This window comes from Talpa occidentalis, unplaced genomic scaffold (assembly GCF_014898055.3).
Source record: "Talpa occidentalis isolate TD23 unplaced genomic scaffold, MPIMG_talOcc4v2.1 talOcc4.10, whole genome shotgun sequence".
Classification (NCBI taxonomy): domain Eukaryota; kingdom Metazoa; phylum Chordata; class Mammalia; order Eulipotyphla; family Talpidae; genus Talpa; species Talpa occidentalis.
This window is the reverse complement of record NW_023600993.1, coordinates 46,534,869-46,558,020: the sequence shown is the minus strand read 5'-3', so window position 1 is coordinate 46,558,020 and position 23,152 is coordinate 46,534,869. Positions and strand designations below refer to the sequence as shown.

Here is a 23,152-nt window from a genome sequence, read left to right as displayed (position 1 = left end):
AATTGGTAATGTGTGCCGGGTACCCCGTTATAGGGAAGCCCCAACCAGCTCCTTCAGAAATTAAAGGCTTTTGTTCCTGCCTCACATGGGTCTGGCAGCCTTTTTGCTTTTGTTTCAGGGCACTGCGCGCAGCCCTTATGGCTCCTGAGCATTTAATAACTTCGGTGTCAGAGGCGAGGCCAGGCGACCTTATGAATATGTAATGGGCAGACATAGGCGTCCGCCGGTCCTGCCAATGTTGTAGCCCAAATAGGTGTGCTCTGGGATTGTGTTCTGAATGTGAATTGGGAGATACTTGGGAGTAGGTGTGGACGTCTAATTTTGTAAATGAAATCCGGTGTGTCAGAACCGCTGCCCCCCCCCCCTTCCTCTCTGATCCACCTTGTGCCCCACCAGAGGCGGAAAGGCAGAGTGAGGAGCAAGAGAGTGATTTCTGGCTTCCTCTTCCTGTACCCCCAAACCACTGGTTGTCTTCTGACTAGAGGCCTGTGGATTTCTGACCCCGTGTGGGGTGAAGCCTGGCTCCCCTCCTTCCGGTCTGCGTGACCTCTGCCATCTGGGCAGTCAGTTCCTCTCGCTGCTTCTAAGTATCCCTAACCCGTAAGGGGGATTAATAATGGTGTTTACCTCACAGTGCCACTTTAGGGCTGAAATGAGTTATTGAAAACACATTGCTTGCCCAGTACCTGGTACACGGTAATATTAGCTACAGCTGTTGATTATTTTTGTTTTCTCTACGCCGCTGCTCGGGAGGAAACATCACTAGCACCCTCGAGGAAGCTGGGTGTCCAGGTAACTGGACGCAAGAGTGACTGCAACTTTTTGGAGAAGTTTAGACCATTTTAACCCAGCTCATTTTGTGACAGGAAAACAAGCGTTTTCTTTTAGCCGGTGATGGAGCCTTTCTTCTGGAAAGAGACCCTTTCATTAGGCTGAGATGGATTTTCATGCCGAAGCAGTTTCCCCAACAGCAGCAGAAAGGCTTCCCTTTGGCTTCATGAATGGGGTTTTTATGGCAGCTCACCCTTGCTGGAAAGGAAGCAGCTCCTTTGCCTTGGCTCCTTCCTGTTCCCCCATGGGCATGCTTTTGGGTGACCTTTTGGAGAAGAGGGACAAGCACTTCTGGGTTGCAGCACAGTGTTCTTTTTAGCAGTTTGAAATCCGCATCCTGCTCACTTTCTACTCCCTGACTGGGGCAACCATGGCCCCTGGGAGAGGCGTCGGTGCCTTTCCAGAAAGGCTGGCCTGACCCAGGTTGAAAGGTGGCCTATGGTTTGACCCAAGGAGTGAATTTCTCTGACTCCAAAGTACCAAGGTACCCTAATTATTGCCACTCATGGTTGGCCTCTTATCTAGCTTCTCTGCTTCCACTCAGCCCACCACCCACCCCCAACCCCAGTCCATTGTCCACACAGCAGGCACCTCTTAAAAGCAGAACAGAGCCACATCCCTGCCTCCCAGCATGAAGGTGCTAAACTTGAACAGAGGAAGCCTGCTGTAAACAAACTTTGCTTCCCTCTGGTGTACTGAGGAGATCAGGCTTTGAAGTTCAGACAGTGAAAGGCTGGTGTCTCGCTCTGCCTTTGACAAGCTGTGTGACCTTGGGCAAATGACTTAGGTTCCCTGGGTTTCATTCCCCTCTGCTGTCAAATGGGGATCTCTCTGCTGAACAAATATTTGATGCCTGCTTCATGCCTAACGTTCTGCAAGTTCTGTGGATACAGCAATGAACAAGACAGACAGGATTCTTGTCCTCGTTGGACAAATAATTACACTTTAGATAAGGTGGTCAGAAAAGGACTCTGGAGGTGACATTTGAGCAGAGACCTAGATGAAGCGAGTGAGGCGGGCCTTGTAGGTTCCGACCAGCCGTCTTACCACCTCTTGGGAGGTTGCCAGAAATGCAGAATCTCAGGCTCTGCTTTAGACTTGCTGAATTAGAACCTGCACTTTCACAGAAGCCCTAGCCAATTCACGTGCATGTTAATGGGGCTGAGTTAAAACACCTACACTGTGGATGCTAACTGCCCTCCTGCTTTGGGGTTTCTGCTGTGTCATCCCTAAGATCCTGTGGAAGACTGTTACATTTTAGGGAGAATTCCCTGAGTGATCATACTCCCCATTAAAAAAAAAATTTAGGCACACCTTTAGTGGCAGATGTGGGCATTTTTAGAATTAAAAAAAATTCAAGATTTCCTTGTCTCAGGAGCAGAAGGCTACAATTGTCAGTTAAAGTGCTCTCCACCCCACTGTGGGCAGCTGGGGAGCAAAAGTGGACCCTATTTCCTGCATGTGGCATTGTTGCAAAGAAGTGGCACCTTAGGGCAGGCTAGGGCAAGGCTTGTGGTGGCCTTGCTTTTCATTAAGAAGATGAAGGCATCTTCATGGGCAAGTCAGCATCATTAATAACAGTACTTAGTGTCCTCCACTGTGAGCCAATTTTCTGAGTGGAGCTTAATTGGGCTGCTGCTTTGCAAAAAGTTTGAGCAGGGGTAGAAAAATAGCATTATTACAGTGAAGATGTGCCCTCGGAATGCACAGGTACTGCTGAATAAAAATAGAAAATAGCAAAACAACATCAGCAATAACAGAATGAGTGCTTCCTCATCCAGAGCTGGGTCTCCACATTTGACATAGTTCATTCTGACCAGATACTACCAGGTACGGAGAATCATTTTTCTGGTGAGGAGACTGAAGCTCAGGGTCCTGAACAATTGCCTAAGCTCTCCTGGCTAGGCTAGGCTACAACTCAGGCTCATTTCCTGTGGCTCCCTGCCTCTTGTGACTTCTTTATTGTAAAGCACAGGTCTCAAACCAGAGGCCCTCGGGTCACATCCAGCAAGTGGATGGTTTTTCTTTGATCTGCACAGTATGTTAAATAAGGGGGCTCTTTCTAACATTAAAATCCAGCTTTCCAACTTCTCTTGAAAAATCCAAAGATGTGGGCACATCTGGCCTGCTTTCCTATGTGACAGGAACTGACAGGAATCTCCCTTTGGGGGATGGGAACCTGGATTTGCCATGGTATAACGGCAGGAAGGCACAGGGGAGGATCGCTATAATCCAAGCAGACAGGTAAAGGAGGAGAGTCCTGGAACCCTTGGTGGCTTTTTTAGGCTTTTATTGGGATTCTGCCAGGTTCATGGCAGGTAGGGGTGTGTGTATGGGGGGGTGAGGGGCAGTGCAGGAGACTGGCAGGTCTCCTAGCCCCCAGAGAATCTTTACTTTTTCTGGGCTCTCCAGCATTATCTTGTGGCCTCTGCTGCTCTGCTCATTTTCTTCCTGCTACTCTTCTGTTCTCTTCTCCTCACGGTTCTGTTTGTTCCCTTCTTCTGGTGTTCCGTGATGCCACCCTTATGAGCCCCGTCTCAGCCCAGGTGAATTCCACCTACCTCTGCCCACACCCTACTCCAGGTGCCCGCCATCAGGCATGCATTCAGGACAAGGATCCATCATCTATCCTAATGGTGGGAGGGCAGAATAGCCTGACAATTATTTACCCTACACATGGTCTCCAGCATTCCAGTTATGTGTTCCAGGATGATGTCAAATACTTTACGTGATCTGTCAGATCCCAGAAGTGATACGAGTTTGTAAATCCTGATTGCTCTTGTCTCTCAAAATGATTAAAAAAAAAAAAAGCTTCTGTAATATCAGCTACTATTTTAAAAATGTTGCCAATGCCAGGCAAGTGTTTTATATCCTTCTTGTGTTTGGCTTATAGCAGTCCTCGAGATGGGTGCGGTGACTTCCTCTCATCTTCCTTGATCAGGAAATTGGTCACAGAGAGGCTTGATAACTTGCCTAAGGTTCCACAGCCTGTTGGTCAATGGTATTCCAATCCTGTCTCACCTCAAAATTCTGTGCTTTGGACTAGGACTTCTCAAACTTGGCTTGCATATGAATTACCAAGGGGTCTGTTCAAATGCAGATTCTAACTGAATAGTCTTGAGAGGGGTTGCCTTAGAGTCTGCGTTTCTAACAAGCTCCCAGGTGATGCTGCTGCTGCTGATGGGGGCCACGCTTTGAATAGCAATTTCTAGAGCAGGGGTCAGCAAACTAGCCTATTAGGCAAACCTCTCATTTCACCTGTTTTGTGTGACTCATGAGTTAAGCATTGTTTTTACAGTTTTGATGGTTGGAAAAGACCCAAAAGAACAAGAATAATTTGTGACATGTGAAAATTATTGAAATTTAAATTTCAGTGTCAATAAATAAAGTGTTCTCTGAATTCCCAGTCACACCTTTTTGTTTCCATGTTGTCTGGGTCTGGTTTTGTGCTACAGTGGCAGAAATGAGTAGTTGCTACAGATACTTTATGGTCCACAAAGCCAAAAATATCTACTCTCTGACCATTCACAGAACATGTTTGCGGGCCCCCTGCTCTGTTTGTGTGTGTGTGTGTATATGTAGGGTAAAGAAAATATCAGGCTTTTCTGCCCTTCCGCCATCAGGATCGATGATGGATCCTTGTCCTGAATGCATGCCTGATGGCGGGCACCTGGAATAGGGTGTGGGCATAGGTAGATGGGATTCAGCTGAGCTAAGACTGTGCTTTTAAGGGCGGCATCACGGGGACGCAGCAGCAGCAGCAGCAGCAGCACCACCAGTAGCAGCAGTAGAAGCCTGCCATATGCCTGGTGAACCCCAAATAAAAAACCTGCAAAACTACTGAGGACTCTGACTCCTCCTTTACCTGGTCTGCATGGGATCAGAAAACCTGCCCTGTGCCCAGTCCTGCCTTTACAGTATATATATATATATATATTTATATAAATATAAAATATAAATATATTTATATTAAATATAAATATAAAATCACTTCTTTTATATATATATAAAAGTGGTGTACACACACCACTCTTTGGGGGACTATGCAAGTAAGCTTCTTTTAGTTTTAGAAGAAGGGTGTCTGAGAAGCTTTGGGAATCAGGGCTGGAAAAACCATCTCCTCCAATCTGGATGAAGATGGTGCTAAAATCAAAGGCAACCAAAGAACCAGGGAACAGACCAAAGCCATTTTTAAAGGGCATGTAGAGAGGAGACTTGCGAGACTAGATCAATGAACTGCCAGTGGATTCTAAGCTCCTTGTAATCCCTTTAACATTTTGGCTTTGCTGATAAATGTAGATTTTACTCAGCATTAAAAGACTGGTTTTCAGAACAAGCCTCCTGGAGCTGCACTTTCATCAACAGCTGATGCAGAAAGCCCAGGCTGTGGTAGCTCTGTGAGGTAAATATGATTATGCAGAAGGGTTTGCTCCTGGACAGTACCTGCCTTTGCAGGCAGGATGCTGGCCCATGTGTGGTGACTCTAGAGACAGTGCTCACTGGGTCAGCCAAGACTACCTTGAAAAGCAGCTTTCCTCAGTTGCCCTGGCGATTGTGTTCATTGATGGTGGGGCTGTAATTTGGGTTAGTGCTGGCCTGATGTCCTTTAATGGATTGTGATTTAGCCAAGACATAGTTTTTCACTGATTTATTTTGCTTGATTGGGAACACTCTTGGTCTCGGTCAACAGATGGGCCAAGAAAAGGGAACAGTGTGTGTGTTAGAGAGACAGAGAAGACAGACACTCATGCCTGCCATCCTCAAGGTAGAGAAAATTACTTAGCAGCTAAGAAGCTTGCTGGTTGGCTCACTTGATAATGTATCTGAAGGATCTTGCACCATTAGCACTTGACAATATGTCTGATGGAATCTGAGGCATCTTAAGATGGTTTTTCTTTTGAGAAAACATCAGTTGGTGCCAATAAATCAGAAACAATGTACTATTTCTTCTGATTTGAAATAAGACAATGGCCCTTAAAAAGATTTAAGTTATACACATATGCACAAATAAAAAACATACACAGTGTGGAGGGGGAACCCTTAACAATAACTTTTATTTTTAAAGATTTATTTATTTTGCATATAGGAACCAGAGTGTAAGCCAGAGGTGCAGGGTGTGAGAGGATTCACCAGAGACAGTGGGGAGCAGAACAGGCAGATCCACTGAAATACACTGTTGAGGGGAGCAGCAGGTGAAATGGGAGAGATCTGCTGCCATGTGGGTTGTTCCCTGGTCAGCCAGGGATGGAACTCCTGCTACAGTGGCTGACCATAGCTTGATAGCCTGATAGCATTGTCTTTAATCCCTGCGCCACCAGGGAGGCCCAACAATAACTTTTAGAGGCGGGACCAATTACAGCTGGTGGGACAAAATCAGCCTCCCTGTTTTCATTTGGCCTTCTAACTAAGAATAATTTTTATATTTTTTAATGGTTGGAAAAAATCAAAAGAATAGCATTTTGTGGCACATAAAAATTATACAAAACTTAAGTCCATAAATACAATTTTATTGCAACACAGTCATGCCTGTTTATTTAATATCATTTATGGCTGCATTTGCTATGGCAGAATTAAATAGTTGAGACAGCCCTTATCACCTACAAAACCGAAGGTATTTATGACACAGACCTGTGCAGAAAGTTTGCCGAACCCACAGGTAGAAACATACGTTTTATGGTTTGGTGTTTATTTTCTCAGATTGAATCAAATTATTTTTTATTAACATGATTTTATGGAAAATATTCATCTAACATATGGTCTTTTAGAACTTAATTTTTCACACTAAAGAATACTTTCGGGGAACCTTTCCAGCTCAATAAAGGGCAAAAATCTCAAATATATTTATTAACTTTTAAAATCCTATATAGGGGTTTTCATTGAATTAAGCTTTTTCTATTCATGGCCAAACTTTGTTTCCCATTGTTACTTAGTATATACTATGTGACAATAGCTTTTCTTATGTTACAACATACCTATGTGTATTTACCCAGATTTATTTCTGTAGTATAATTGGAATCGCTAGGTCAGAGGAAATGAGCATTGAAAATTTTAAGAGAGCTTGCCAAACTGTCCTTCAAAAAGATGATGCCAATTTCCACTCCTCTCTCTTTCTCTCTTTTTAAACTGTGTATGTTTGTGTGTTCTTTGGGCTGAAACTTTGAAACATCTCAGCTTGTATAGCAACCTGGTAATTATTCTTGTTTAATCACCCTGAGTGACAATTTGTGCCTGATGAATAGTGCGGAAAAACATGGAGGAACATGAATGCCAGTCATTCATTTTCAGAAATACATTTAATTTGTCTTTATCCAGAAAGTGATAACCACCTTCAATTGGAAGGTCGGTTCGTTATCCATATGCTTCTGTTGTTTAAGGTTGGTGAGATGAGGGAGAATCTAATTACTTTGTTATTTTCTGATCTCTTGGTTCAAAAACTCAGAGGTTATTATTTAACCCCTCCATTAATGAGTACCCCAGAGGGATTTCCCTGTGGAGAGAGGAACATTCCCTAAAGGGAGTGAATCCGAGATCATTGAGCATTTTGAGATCAAAGAGATTCTACCTACCTTATGAATGGGAAAGCCATGGGGGATGACCTCTGGGGAGAAATGTGTTATTTCCAGCCAGTGTCATAAAAACTTCTAGGAGGCTTGTAAGGGTTTATACGGGAACATTATAATTAAGTGGTTAAAGGGACAAGCTTTGAAGACAATTTTTGCTGGGATTGAAGTCTTCATTCTTCCTCTTACTAGCTAAGTGTCCTTGGGCTAGTGACTTAATCTTTCTGAGTCTCGATTTTCTTATTTGAAGGATGGGAATAATATTCCTTGCCTTCTGCAGATTAAATGGTATACTGCATGTAAGGTGGCTCACTGTGCATGGCTTGCAGTGTGGACTTCCTTTATGTTTGTCCTTGTAAGAACATTTAATGGAAACAGAACTGGATAAGAAGTAAAATTGTTACTGGGCAGGGAGAGGAGCACCCCAGGAATCCCAAACCCAGCCTCTTTAAATAGGCTCTGCCATCTGCTGCATCAAAACAAAATATACTGTAGTGAGTAAGACCTTGAATGGGAAGGAACTTTGATACAATTAGTGTGCAAAACGAGAGAAGGCAAAGAATAGATGAAATAGTTTCTGAATCAAGAACCCAAAGTTACCCATCCCCTCATGGGTAAATGCCCAGACAAACAGGGTTGGCCCAAAGGAAGGCCTCTGAGGCCCAAAAGCTTGCCGCAAGTCTAAGGCCCTTTGTGGTGGGGGCCCCTAGGAGAGGTGCAAAAGGGGCCATCCAAGTCTGGAATAAAAAGAGCAAAATCAAAATCAAGATAAATGCTGCCATTGCTGACCTTCCCGTGGGTCTCTCACCCATGTCTGTTTCAAGTGTCTGTTTTCATGTCCCTCAAGTCCCTGGTGCAAGTTCCAAGGGGCAAGTGCAGCCTCTTCACATGTCTCTCTGTTCCATGTGTCTCTTCCAGGTCTCCTGGCTCTCTATCCTTCTCTCTCCAGGCTCCTATCCAGCTTCTCCTCCTCCCTGCTCAGCTTCACCCTTTCTTGGGTGGGATGGGGAACCTGGAACCTCCCCTTCCCCTGGGGACCACCCTGTTACCCTGGGACAAGTACACTTCAGGCGGGATGGGCTTGAGTAGACTGGGCTCTATACCCTTACAATCTCTTTAAGTGAAGTGACTGATGTAAAAACAAAATGGAACAATTTGCAAACTATAATGGAGAAATTTAAACTCTGCTTTTGGGGTCTATACAAAATAGAGGCCTTTTGTTTGCCTTGTGTCATCTCTGCGGTGAAAACCACACATCATTAAAGCAAGACTTAATCCATTTTACTTGAGCATTTGTGGCTTCCGGGGTGACATACTAACCAATTTTATGTGAGCCACAGTCTTTCAGTGGTAGTTTCCTCGTCTGAGTCCTGAGAGATATGTATATACAATATTTGAACATAAGATCACATCCTAGAAACTCTCATGATAAGGTCTGGCATGTATCTATATTTTGTTGACATTGTACAGGATTTGAATGTGTTGGTGCCAACATTTGGAATTTTGTATAAAAATTCAGATTAAGGACTTTCTTTGGAAAAGTAAAAGAACCCGGCAACTCTTGGCTTACATTCCTTTCTTCTTTTTCCATAGAACATACGTGTTCATCTTTTCCACAGTACCCACCATTCCCTATTGTATTACACCTGACTTACCTCACTTGTGCTTATTGCTAGTTGGCCATTGTTGACATCTGTTTCGTGACTATTATTTGAAGAAGCAAGTGAATGATTATGTACAACTGGAAGGATAATATGAATGATGAATTAGAATAAAACTGCCACTTGGTAGGGAAAACTATGCTGAGCCAAAACATCTAAACAATTAAAGCCTCCCTATCTGGAGATACTCTCAGGAAGGAGCTGGCTTCATTGAGGACCTACTAAGTGCTTGACTTCTTTCAAGCAACACCTCATGTCATCTTCACAACAATTGAGCAAGTGTTTGTATTTCAGTTTTTAAATATAAGGGAACTGAGGCCCAGGAGTTTGGGTGACATGCCGCAGCTCACGCAGGTAATAAGTAGTAGAGTTAGGACTTGAAACCAGGTCTCTAGGACTCAATATTACAACTTTTGTAAGCAATAAAGAGTGCTTAGCTTTGGCATTTTGATTCTCCAGGTCTTAGTATGAAACTTATACCTTGGAGAAAACAGTTTTATTTTCTCCGTGGTTGGGGAGGAGACCTGAATGCTGTCTATTAGAATGAATAGTGTATGAGAATTCTGACTTAATTGGTTTATTTGAGGCTTGACTCTTAAAGGTGAAAGTCCTATAACATCATAGGGTGTGGTAAAAGGTGAAAAATTGAATCAAACAGAATGCAATTTCCAGTATGTGGCTGCTTGCATTTTTCTTATGATACCTACATACATTAAAGGGGGCTTCATCCAGCTTGTTTACAGATTTGGTGTTAAACTAGACAGTCTGGGAGATTTCTGAAAGGGGATGTCTTCAGAAATGCCATTTGCATGTTTCCTAGAGGAAACCTCCACAGAAGAGAACAGTCAAGGGAGGAAGTTTATAGCTCATCCCTTCTATAGTCAACTTTAAGTTGCCGAGCATAAAAGTAAACACGATGGTCATTATCCAGTTTTTGGATCTATGCTTTGAATTTATGTTCCCACATGCTTTACCAACCCTGACACCATGTTGCAAACAGACACAAGCACACTTGGCTGTTGGAAGGCATTTAATGAGAGAGTTATTTGATTTTATGTTTGGTGAACTACTTGGTGATGCAGAAACTGCTTTCACAATTCATAAAAACTGGCTCATTATGTGTACATGTAACACCCAGAGTGGGTCCTCCAAGTTTGAGGAATTAGGCCTCCAGGGGACTTATTAAAAGAATGCAGGTGTTTTCTTTCTTCAATGACACTCTGAAATTACTCTGATAATATAATTCCTCAGTCTTTTGTTCTGCAATCAGGTACCCAGGAGAACTCCTGTCATTTGCATCCTTGATGACTTGGCCTTTGGAGCTTTTCCAGTGACTTATTGAGTTGTTTGGAAATCATAATGACAGATTCATCTCATTTTATGAAGAAGGGATTTGGAGACAATAGATAACTGAGGGATGTCTCTACCTTCTTGGATCTGGAATATTTGAAGCCATGGGTAAAGACACAAAAATGTTTCTATGAGTTCTGGAGGTAGAACATTTGAGAAGCTGTGTCCAAATGCTACAGATTCCTCATATGGATATATTTTTTCATTAAAAAAATCTTAGTAATAACATTGTTTAAATACAGAGTCATTAAGTTAATTTTTATCAAATTGTTGGATGATAAAAGTATGCTGTAGTCAATTTGGAAAATTTAGCAAAGTCAAATGATTTATAAAAAAATTACATAATTACATCACCCACATAAAATGCACCTTGTAGCATGGCGGGGGGGGGGTGACTTCTAGTCTGATTTCTTTCCATAGAGTTTTGCATAGTTGTATTTAGATCTCTAGAGCTGCCAAGACCAATTACCATGAATTGGCTTAAAAATAAGAGATTTATTAAGGTTCTGGAGGCTAAAGATCTAAAATTAGGGTGTCAGCAGGGTCCCCTTGGAAGATGTAAGGGGTAATAGGTGTCATGCCTCTGTCCTGGCTTCTGGTTACTCTCAGCAATCCTTGGCTGTGGATGATGCATCACTCACATCTCTTATTTTGTCATCACATGGTGCTGTTCATGGCAGCCTCTGTCCCTTTCCCTTCTGTCTCTCTTTTTTTTTTAAAGATTTATTTTTTATACAAGAAATGGGGTACAGGTCAGAGGTACGGGAGGGTGAGAAGATCCACCAGAGACAGAGCAGGGAACAGAACAGGCAGAGGGACCAAAGACACAGCTGAGGGGAGCAGTGGGCGAGTCAGGAGAGGTTTGCTGCGCCATGTGGGTATCTCCCTGGCTGGCCAGGAATTGAACCCGTGCTGCAGAGGCTGCGAACAGCTTCATAGCACTGCTCTTAACCCACTGCACCACTGGGGAGGCCCTCTTTCCCTTCTCTCTTATGGGGACTTATCATTGGATTTTGAGGTGCTTGACTTAATTACATCTGCATCAGAATAAGATCATTTTGAGGTTCCAAGTGGATGCAACATTTCAGGGACCACTATTCAACCACTATGATAATTATGGCAAGGAAGCATCTTAGTTTTATAGTCTTAAGAAGCATGCCTGACTAGGACTTTATAAATGTGTGGTTGTTAACACCACAGTGACAGGGAGACCTGGGTCTTGACTTTGGGACATTTGTGGGGAATAAGCTTTATTCGTCTTTCCTAGGCACAGCTGAATGTTGGCAACAGGAGGGGATTGTACAGGCTGTTATTAGTGGATGGAATTTGCTGCTTATATTGATGAATTCAGCTGTCTGAATCAGTTGACCCCCACCCCCAGGTCACCCTATGAAGTCCATCCATCTTACAGCTTTTGTTCACTGCGCCAGGGAGATGTATAGGAAATGAACTGGTGGTGTGTGGATAGTTATTTGTGGGAAGAGCTTTTGGCCCTGGGGCCTTTTAATTTATGTCTAGGTTATGTAATTGATTCACTTTCAAAGGGGAAAAAATGAGCTTCCTTACAAATGGAAATTCTTCATAATCCTAGAAATATGTTTCATTTCTACAAGATCTTGCCTGTGCTCGTTCACTGCACTATTCATAACCCCCTCCAGCCCCCGTTCTCTGTAAACACAATCACAAAAAGTATAAAGTTAATTCTACTACTTCATTCCCTTATTTCTGTTAAATCCAGCATGAGTGGATCTAGGCTTTTCAGAATAAATTACCTGAAATAAAATGAAAATGAATTATATTGTCATTGTCATCACCATCATCATCATCTTAGTAAGCCTTAATCGAGCATTTACCAGTCATATTATGTTCTAAGTATGTTTCTTATAGTCTCTTATTTAATTCTTGAAACCCTTTATGAGATAGACTTATTTTCCACATTGGTTTCATGAGGAAACGCCAGTTACTTTTAACTTATTTTGTAGTTACTTGGCCAAGATCAGCTAGCTAGTTAATATGAATGAATTTCCAATTTATTAGATTTCAGTTGGTGCTTAGAATTTCCTTTTCTAATCAATTAGATGCTGCTGCTAAATCAGGAAAAAAAGCATGTGAGAACTACTGGTTAACACCTAACTCATCCCTCCAGGACTTTTGAGTCACATCTGGGGAGATTAGCTAAACAGATATAATTGACCATTCAGTTTAGTAGTCACAAACTTCTTATCACCAAGTCATTTTGATCACTGTCAAATGATTGCTATTGTTGTTAAGGTTTGGAGTTAAGATTGGAAATAGATCCCCCTCCAACTCCCCTTTTCAAGCTTTAGTATATTCTTGGCCTCCTCCTGTTTCCTATCAATTAGAGACCATGGAATTTACTAAAGTGGGCTTTAAGCTCTTTCATCAGCTGGAAAGTAGAACCAGTGAAGGTCTGATATCTGTGAAAAATACTGAAAGTGAATGAGATGTTTGAGCCCCATCAGATAGTAAAATACATTGCAAGGCTACAGAAATGAAAATAGTATGGTACTAGGGCAGGATAGAGAAATTCCTGCTGCAGACTAGAATAACTCCAAGCTAGATCCACATCTTTGTAGGATAATGGCGTAGAGGAAATGTGACATTTAAAAGCAATGCGGTGTGTGTGGGGGGTGATTTAATAAATAGTGCTAGGATAAACTGCTTTCTATGTGGAATAGAGAGATTAATTCACACCTTTTAAATGAAAAAAAAAAAACTTATTATGCATAAACACATCTTTACAAATGTGGAAAGGAAAAGACTTGTCTAGATTCAAATATTTCCCTATGATTTTCTCTCTTCTCCCTGTCCTCTAGGCACTGGCCAGCTTGCTATTCCTTAATCACAGCAGGCATATTCCTACCTCAGGGCATTTGCACTTACTGGGCCTTCCCTAGGCCCTGATTATCCACCCCCCACCAATTTGGGGATCCACAGGCTTTGCTTCCTCATTTCCATTATCCTGACCTTTTCTCCAAAGTCATTTGCTTAGAGTCTTCCCTGACCTTCCCAAATAGACCTCCAGTCAGTGCCTTTCCCTTCCTCTCTTGTGCTTCTTCTCAGTACTTAGCACCGCCTGCACTGTGCTTTTAATGGAATATCTGGTTTTCTTTCTGCCCTAGAATGACTTTAGCCTACCTGGAAGTTAAACTTCATAATATTTTGTTCCATGACTCTTCTATTCAACTTCCAACACCCAGAAAAATACCTGGTGCCTAGCAAAAATCTCAATAGAATTTGTCAAATGAGTGAATAAATGAATGGGGGACATGAAACCCAGAAGTCATAAAGGAAGATTATTTTGACATGAATAACTTCAATATTGTCAAACGCCAAAAGACAAGTTGAGAAAATTATTTGAAGCACACGATATACAGAGGGCTAATTTAAAAAAACAACAAACACACACAAAAACAGCTCTAATAAGAAAAATAACTGATACAACTCATTAGAAATTTGGGCAAGACATCTCATCAAGCAGATGTATGAGAAGGTATTGTTTGTCTTAGTGGTGATTTTCCCCTTTCTAATGTTTTTTCTGTTTGTGACTTCATTATAAAATGCTGTTAGCAGATTTATTCATGTAGAGTGGTGGAATCTGTATTCAGTGGACAGGTTTTCTTCACCTGGGGACTGTTAAAGTGGTGCACTTACTCTCATGTTTCTCTTAAGTTTTGTTCGCTTCTATTATGAAGATTAAAAGACCCCCTTGACGTTCCTCAAGATTTTGAATTGCCTGTGTTTGTGAGGGATCCAGAGCTGTGATAGTGTGATCCAAGGGACAATGGGGAATGACTATAAAACTAGCTACAATATCCACAGTATCAAAAGGTCACTTTCATAGCCAGGGACAATGGGTATTTGGCTTGTCCTGGGCGCAATTCTGTATTTCTTTTCTTTCTTTTTTTTTTTAAAGATTTATTTATTTATGCATGCAAGAACTGGGGTATAAGCCAGAGATGCGGGGGGGGGGGGTGAGAGGATTCACCAGACAGAGTGGGGAGCAGAACAGGCAGACTTACTGAAATACACTGCTGAGGGGAGCAGCGGGCAAGGCAGGAAAGGTCTGCTGCGCCCTATATTAGCTTTTTGGCCAGCCTGGCATACAGCTTGGCTGCAGAGGCTGGTGATAGCTTGGTAGAGCTGTCTTTAACCTCTGAGCCACCAGGGAGGCCCACAGATTCTGTATTTCTTGTCCAGGTTACTTGGGAGTGCTGCTGCTGGCATTCAGTGAGCAGGAGATAGAGATTTGTTTTATAGTCTGAGAGTCAGAGCCATCACAGTCCTGTCCCAGCTACAGTGGCATCCCCCTCCAGAAACAATGGAGAGTGTTGCAAGTGGCAGATGCCTTGTACATACATAGTACCTCTGATGTGTGGAAACCTGTATAACTACCCCCCATCTCAGTTCCCCTCATCTGTAAATTGAGGGCCCCATTGTTATTGGTGGTAAAACTACTAGGGCTTTCCTTTTGAAATAGCTAACAGAGGATTTGACAGGAAGAATCTAAGATAACAAAAGTTCTTCACTTGGTCCCCTTGCTGGATAGACTGAAAATCCCCATTCCTTCCATTTCAACTTGGCGGTCTCGCTCTCCCCATCCCTTTCATGTTGTAGTGTTTGCCAAGGGTGAATCCTTTGCTCCTAAGCCTGTTTATGTCAGTCGTACCTGCTGCCGTGGTTACATAAGTTACCTTTATAAGCCGGTGAAAAGCTGATGTGAAGAGAGTTAAATCATCCAGTAAGTCACTCATGTGGAACAGAGAGAAACAAAACAAAGAGACAGTCAAAACCAAACCAAAATGAACCCTAGAAATCTGACTGTGAAATTGAGGCTACCAGAGAGGGAGGCTGGAGGATGGGGACAAGGGGGGAGGGAGGCCAGTGGACTATGGTGGAGGATTATGGGTGCCATGGTAGTGGGTGTGGTGTGGTAACATACATCTGAAGAGGGGTGAGCCTGTACCCCTAAATCATGAACAGTGTTGTAAACCAATATTAGCTCAATAAAAAAATAAGCAATACAAAAAGAGAAGAATTGTTATTTCTATAAAAACTAAGCTCAGTACTTGGAAATAACCCAATAATGGAATACTGAAACAAACCATTTGACTTGAGTTTTGTACAAAACAACTATAAAACATTGGGAAAGAGAAATTGTAAAATGACCTAGATTTTTATTTGACAGCATCACTTAGTTTGATGCCACTATTAAAAAATAAACAAAAGTGAAAATTGAAAAAGATGCAGTAGATGTTGAACATTTTTTCATATGCCTGTTGGCCATTTGCATTTCCTCTTCTGAGAAATTTCTTTTTAGCTCTTCTGCCCATTTTTTGACTGGATTATTTTCTTTGTTGTTGTTGAGTCTCATCAGCTCTTTGCAGATTTTTGTGATCAGTCCTTTATCATTAGTGTTGGGTGCAAAAATGTTCTCCCAGTTGGTGGGGTTTCTCTTTGTTTTTGTTATTGTCTCTTTTGCTGTGCAGAAGCTCTTTAATTTGATGTAGTCCCAGCTATTTATCTTCGCCTTCACTATCACTGCTTTGGGTGATGTGTCTGTAAAGATGTCTTTGATGTGCAAATCACGTAGTGTTTCGCCTATATTTCCTTCTATATATTTTATGGTTTCAGGTCTTATGTCTAGTTCTTTAATCCATTTTGAGTTGATTTTTGTGTATGGTGTGAGGTAGTGTTCAACATCACTTGTCATCAGGGAAATGCAAATCAAAACTACCATGAGATACCATCTTACACCAGTGAGAATGGCACATATTAAAAAAACTAGCAACAACAAATGTTGGCGAGGGTGTGGAGAAAAAGGAACTCTTCTGCACTGTTGGTGGGAGTGCAAACTGGTCCAACCACTGTGGAAAGCTGTGTGGAGATTTCTGGACCTACTAAACATAGAGCTTCCATATGATCCAGCAATTCCACTCCTAGGAATTTACCCAAAGGACACAGAAACATCAATTCCAAAGAGCACCTGCACCCCTATGTTTATAGCAGCACTGTTTACAATAGCTAAGCTTTGGAAACAACCCAAATGCCCAAAAATAGATGACTGGATCAAGAAGATGTGGTACATATATACCATGGAATATTACTCAGCATTCAAAAAAGATAAACACATGCAATTTGCAGCAACATGGATGGCGCTGGAAGGGATCATGCTCAGTGAAATAAGCCAAAAAGAAAAAGAAAAATACCGGATGGTCTCACTCATAGCAGGAATCTAGAAAACTTAAATAAGGGACCAGGAAAATGAATAACTATAAGAAAGTGAAAATCAAAATCAGCAAAAAACTATGAACCAGAGACACTTTTAGGGGGGCGGGGGCGGGAGGGGAGGGATTGGGGTCAGAATGGGGGGGCTGCAATTGTATGGGGAATATAACAATAAAATTTATTATCTAATAAAAAAAAAAAGAAAAAGATGCAGTAGAGCTGTGTTTTATGGATGATATAGAAGGTATTCTGATCTATAAACCCATATGTGAATGTGTGCTTATATCTGTTTCAAGAAAAACATTTAACATCTATTTCATTATTTTGTGATTACTAAATTTGACAGACACTGCTAAATGCCCCCACATCCATGGCCCTCTTCTTCTTTAGAAATATAACCTTCGGGCTGCCCTGGTGGCGCAGGCAGTTGAGCGCTGCACTGTGAAGCTGTGCACAGTCTCTGTAGTGTGGGTTCAATCCTGGCCAGCCCGCGAGGGTCCCACGTGGTGCAGCAGACCTCTCCTGTCTCGTCCGCTGCTTCTCTCAGCAGTGTATTTCGTCAGTCTGCCTGTTCTGTTCCCCACTCTGTCTCCGGTGAACCCTCTCACCCTCCCTCACTTCTGGCCTGTACCCTGGTTCTTGTATAAAAAATAAATAAATCTTAGGAAAAAAAATATAACCTTCAGGGCCACCTTGATGGCACAGGGGTTAAGTCTCAGTGCTATGGAACTGTCTGCAGCCACTGCAGCATGAGTTCGATCCCCAGTCAGGGAGCTGGCTCACATGGCGCAGCAGACCTCTCCTGTCTTGCCTGCTCCTCCCCTTAGCAGTAGTGTATTTCAGTCATCTACCTGTTCTGCAGCCCACTCTGTCTCTGGTGAATCCCTTAACCCCTGCCTCCCTCACCTCTGGCCTACACTCCAGTTCTTGTATGCATAAATAAATACAATAAGTCTTGAAATATATAACCTTCATATTATTGTCTGGAATATAGTTTGATAATTAAGACAATATTTCCTTGCTCATCTTGCTCCTAGGGGTTGCCATTTGACTAAATGTTAGTCATTTAAATACAGTATGTGCCAATACAACTTCTGGGAGGTGCTTTTCAGGGGAAAGCATACACCTTTCTTTCCCTGCTCCCTGCCCACTGGAATGTGCATGTGATACACGGAGCTCAAGCAGCTTCATTGGACCATGAGGTGAAGCCCTGTGTTGAACAAAGCAGGACAAAAAAGGTTTAGGTACCACATCTGTGTACCTAATGACCATAGAGACACACAGTGCTAACTTCAGGCTGTCTGACTCCAGATTGTGTTTTCATGAAAGAAATTTCTGTGTTGTTCAAGTCACTGTTTTGGGTTTTCAGTTAGTCACAGCTGAATTTCATCATAGTTGGACCACAGAAGTTGGTTCCATTGGATAAGAGACTGTGTTATGCCAGATAACTGCTCAGGGGACAAGAATTAATCTGACTACTTCAACAGATTTACTAGAACTCTCTTTTCTAGCAATAAGCACTCACTGTTTTATCAATGTTGAAAATCCAAAATCATTTTTTTAAATTTTAGGAGTGCTTGCTAAGGGCAAGTGTGCTATTTCAGAATATGCTCTTCTGATGCAGGATGACTTCATCTGAAATCTTGTCTTTTTGTAAGTTATTAGAATAAATTGAATTACATAAATATCTAATAGGCCTTAGAAAGAGGATATTTTTCCCTTACAACTTCTCTGTGAATCTGAGCCATTATCTATCAAGGAATGACCTGGAACATTTCAGGAATGTCATCATGCAGCACTGATTTCACCCTTTGAAATAGCACATATGCTGTTTTGGAATGAATTTAGAACTGCTTATTTTAGGATTAAAGAGTATAGAATGAAGGAATACGATTAATCCCTTTGATAACCCCTATCATCTTACCAGCACAGTAAGCAGAAGGATTGGGTTCACATTACATATGAGGAGAAGCACGCCTCAGCTACTGTATGTGAATATGGGCAAGGGGTGAAACCTTATCGTCTCTGTGTGAGCAGAAAATGACATATGCCTTTTTAACCTCTTAATTAAATAATGACCATACCCAAAATTCCCTTGCTGCAAAGTCTGCCTTATTGGTCATATCCTAGAATGAGTTTGTGTGTGTCTTTAAGCTGAAATTATCTTTCTGAGGGTTACTCCTAACTAGTTTTCTCAAATTATCTGAGAAGAGTGTTAAACTGATAATAAAAAAGTCTGAGAAAAAATTGGATGACATTTTGAGGTCAAGTTTTTACAAGTAAGAGGGATTTTCTGGGAAATTGATTTATAAAATGCTCAGAGAATTTAATCATTCAAGAAAATTTGTTGTCTGTCTACCATGACCTCATGAGCCTTGACACACAATACAAATGATGTAATTTATATATCTAGTATTAGTTGGATAACCTTCCTTGATACATACACAAGCATGTATATATGTGTTATGTATATGTTGATATAAATGAATATATGTGAATGGATATGTTTTTTTAACACAAATAGTTGCATGCCATAGATATTTCTTCCTTTTCACTTAATAAATCTTGATTTTTAATATCAAACAATGCAAATATTCTTAATTTTAAAACCAGACCATGCAGTATCCCATTATATAAGTAACCATAATTTATTCTTTTAGCCAGTTGTCTACTGATGATCATTTAGGATAAATTCCTACAAGCAAAATTTGCCGAATCAATGGTTACGTGCATTTTGATAAGGTGAATATTGCTAAATGGGGAAAATATGGGTCCCAAAGATGCATCTTGTTCTATCAATATATATGAGATTAGGAGACCAATTTTAAGTAGCTAAGCATTGAAATTCAACAAACTTTCTGGAATGCCAATTAAAATTTTTATTTTGTTATTGTGGTAGAAATATATATAATTAGAATGCCATTTGTAGTCATTATTCTGATTTACCAACCTCATGTTTTTGTAAAAACCACTAAATGGGATTTCACCACTTATATTAAGATAGAAGCTATTCGGTAATTTTGTCTTGGATAGAGTTCCTCTGGGAGTAAGCACCCCACCCTTATGGGAGAAAGGAATCAGTGCAACATGACATTCAGCCCCGTCTTGTGCACACAGTCCTGAGCTGGGTGTATTAGAATGTGAGTCTGTGTTCTGCCTCTAGGTTGGTAGAAGTAAGCAGAGGGTCGGGTGTTAAAGATTTTGTCACTAGACTATTCTGCCCCTAATTTTCACCTTCTCAGATTTGAGTTTTGATTTACACATCTGCACAAAACAAGGGATTAAATAAGTTCAGGAACAGGTTCCTCTCCCTCATTCTATCCTTCATGCCCCCCAGAAACCTTTCCGTAAATTAAACCTTGAACCCAGTTGAAAAATCACAGGTTAAACGTGCATGGAAGCACCTCCTTCTCTCTGTCTCCCCTTAAAACCATCCTAGTGCAAACCACTATCCTTTTTTTAGCTCAGCAACCTCCCTTCCCTCCTAACAGATCTCCCACTTCTGCCTTTTCACCCCCAATCCATTTTCCACATAGCACTCAGATACTAAGGTAGTTCTTATGAAATATTGAGCAGATACAAAAATATTGATAAAATATGTATAAGGTATAAACAATAGTGATGCAATGGACACCTGTGAGTCTCCACCTGGCTTTAGGAAAAAGAACCTTTTATTATCTTTTCTTCTTCCTGCCTCAGACATCACCACTGTCTTGATTTAGGAGTTTACATGTCCTTGCTTTGCTAACAATTTTGCCACAAACTAGTCTCCCTAAAAGTGTTGTGTTTGCTTCTATCTGTCTTCTTTTGGGGATGCGTGTGCAAACTCTTCTCTAGAGCATGTACCAAGGTGCAGCCTTGCCAGGTCTCAGGGTATGTGACTGCCCGTTGTCTGGATAAGGATACCTTATTGCCAAAGAGGTTTGTGTCAGGCTCGCTCCCACCAGGAGGTGAGTTTCTGTTGTTCTCAACCTCACCCACACTTGGGTTTCTCTCTCCCCTTGGTCCTCTGTGTGTGTGGTTTCCTCTGACTGAATGCCTTTCCCTGTCTATCCCTGTCTCCACTCCTTTCATGCTCTGGCTCTTGCCACGCCTCTTCTCAGCACATTTCTCTGACCATAAGCCCCCTTGCTCCAGGACTACATGTTTCATGAGGGCAGGACCCATCTCTGCTGGCTCATCAGGGCCTAATATAGTGCCTGGCCTGTGGGAGGTGCTCAATACATAGTTGGCAAAATGAGTGAGTGAGAGTATCAAGTGCTTTCCAGATGAAAGCGTTCTGGTCCGGTGAAATAAGTCTATGAGACAGTAAAGGGAACTCACTCCATGTCTGCCTCTGGCCCAAGGCAGCTTCCTGAGGGGGATGCTGCCAGAAGCTCTTGTGTGAAAGTGTGCAGAAACCACGCTACCCTGGAGGAACAGCCCATCGCCAACACTGGATGCCAGCAGTGGCGTCTGGATGACATAAATGAATAAAGTAAGCAGGAATTGTAGAATTGTCTATCTCCAAAGAAAGAAAGTGAGTGGTGGTGCTTTCAGAGATGCAGAATTAATTTCTATGGCAGTCGACACTATGGGGGTGGAAAGGAAGTAATCCCAGATGGGAGGCCTGGGGACATTTTGCACAAGAGCCCAGGCTCCCGGGGGTATTTTTGCTTGTCTGTCCGTACTCGAGGGAACTGAGCTCTTTTGGTCCTTAGAGGTAGCATACTGCCTTGGAGCCACGTGCTAGAAACTGTGCAGAGCAGCTGCAGCCCTGGGCAGACGGGAGGGGCTGGCATGCCACTGCTGAAGGCAGGTTGGTGCCCAGACTGATATAAAGAAAGAATCCATTACACAGCCATGTATAGCCACTTTCTCACACATATCTTATCAAACTAAAATGGGAGGAAATTAATTGGTGACCAACATTTGTGTGTAACCCCAGCAGCTGAATTGGGGGGTGTGGGTCACAATGGAATTTTGATAACGGATCCAGGCTGGAATCTCTCCTCATCTCAGCATCTTCATCTGTGAAATGGGAATACCAATCAATACCTCTACCAGGTTTCCAGTGAGGAAGAGTGACACAAGGAAGATAGAAAACCCTTGGCATAATGCCTGATCCATGGGAAGTTCCTGATTTTTTTTTTTTTTTGTCTTTTAAGAGCTGGTATCCTTATTTTATACACGAGGGATAAGGAGACTTGGAGGAAGCTGCTTTACAGAGTATGTAGTTGAAACTGGGCCCAGAACTCAGGTCCAGGGACTTTCTGTCCGGGTTCTTTGGGCTCCCAGCTTCCTGCTGAGCTCAGATATCTTAAGCCTCTCTTAATTAAACTTTCTCTGTAAAAGGCTACTATTTTCTTTTTAAAAGCCTTCACAAGTCTTTCTTTTTGCTTTGGTACATTCTTAGTCACTTACAATTTAAAGGAGGATTAAGGCTGAGCAATTGGCAATGGTCTCTAGGTATAAATGGTTTTGAAGATTTAAAAGAAAATGAATAAGAAGTACAGAGAGCATCACTGGGGACCTAGAGGCATTGACCTCTAGCTCGAAAGGGAGAAAGAGGCTTCTGGGGTGTCCTCTTGTGGCCCTTGTGTGCTTGCTGACATGGGAGGCCCTCAAGAGGACAGTGCCTGTTTGTGAAGTCTTCTCAGTGTGGAAAGGATGGGTAGGGTGAGTCCTGATAGCTAGTGACCCAGAAAAACAGAACACTCCCCTCCAAAGCTGCTATTCTCCATGGGCTGGCCGACCTCCTGCTTCAGCCCTGATCTTTGCCTGACATCCTTCTAGAACAGAGTTTCTTCATCTAGCAGTGCCTGGATAAAATTCAGAGCATGTCTGAACTTGGATGGGAAAAAAAAAATTATATCTTGGTTTCTACTAACCCCTGCATGAACCCCAGCATTTTCCTCAATTATGAATGGAAGGCAACGGACCACAGTAATTAATTGCATCAGCAGTACCTGTGGCTTTGACACCAGTAAAAATCCCAGATGTTTTCATATCACATAACGGTCATGGAAGTCATCTTGAAATATCATTTACTTAAAAATTAAGCTGCTCTGAAATTATGGTTGTAATTAGCCTTTTTATGAGATCTTTGTATATCAAATTTTAATAAATACATTGCCGCTTACACTAAGTTATATGCTATAACTGACATGTGAAACTTGTATCTATAGCATACATATAGCTTAGGTTTATAACGGTATAACATATACTATATGCTGAGTTACACACTAACATGTAAAGATATAAATCACTACATAAAATCTTTAAACCTATATTTACTGCATTTTAATGTAACTGGTTTCCTTTCTAATCTGACATATTTTATTTTACTCATTTGAGTTGGGAAGGGATTCCTGGACTTTACCAGCTCCCAGGGGAGTGAGTGAAAGGCACTGAAAAGATGAAGAATTGTAATGTTGGATTTGGAAGGAGAGAGGTGGAGGGAGGGGAACTCTGTCTCAAGCCCCTTTGTTGTCTCTCTTTGGAAATCTGTGGTCATAGCAG

General features: G+C 41.9%; 1 protein-coding gene across 2 annotated transcripts in view; it reads left to right on the top strand.

The window, feature by feature from the left end:
* The window catches only part of PRICKLE2 (prickle planar cell polarity protein 2), a 336,923-nt gene that overhangs the window by 1,859 nt on the left and 311,912 nt on the right, over window positions 1-23,152 (top strand). The gene's annotated exons all lie outside the window — the stretch shown is intronic.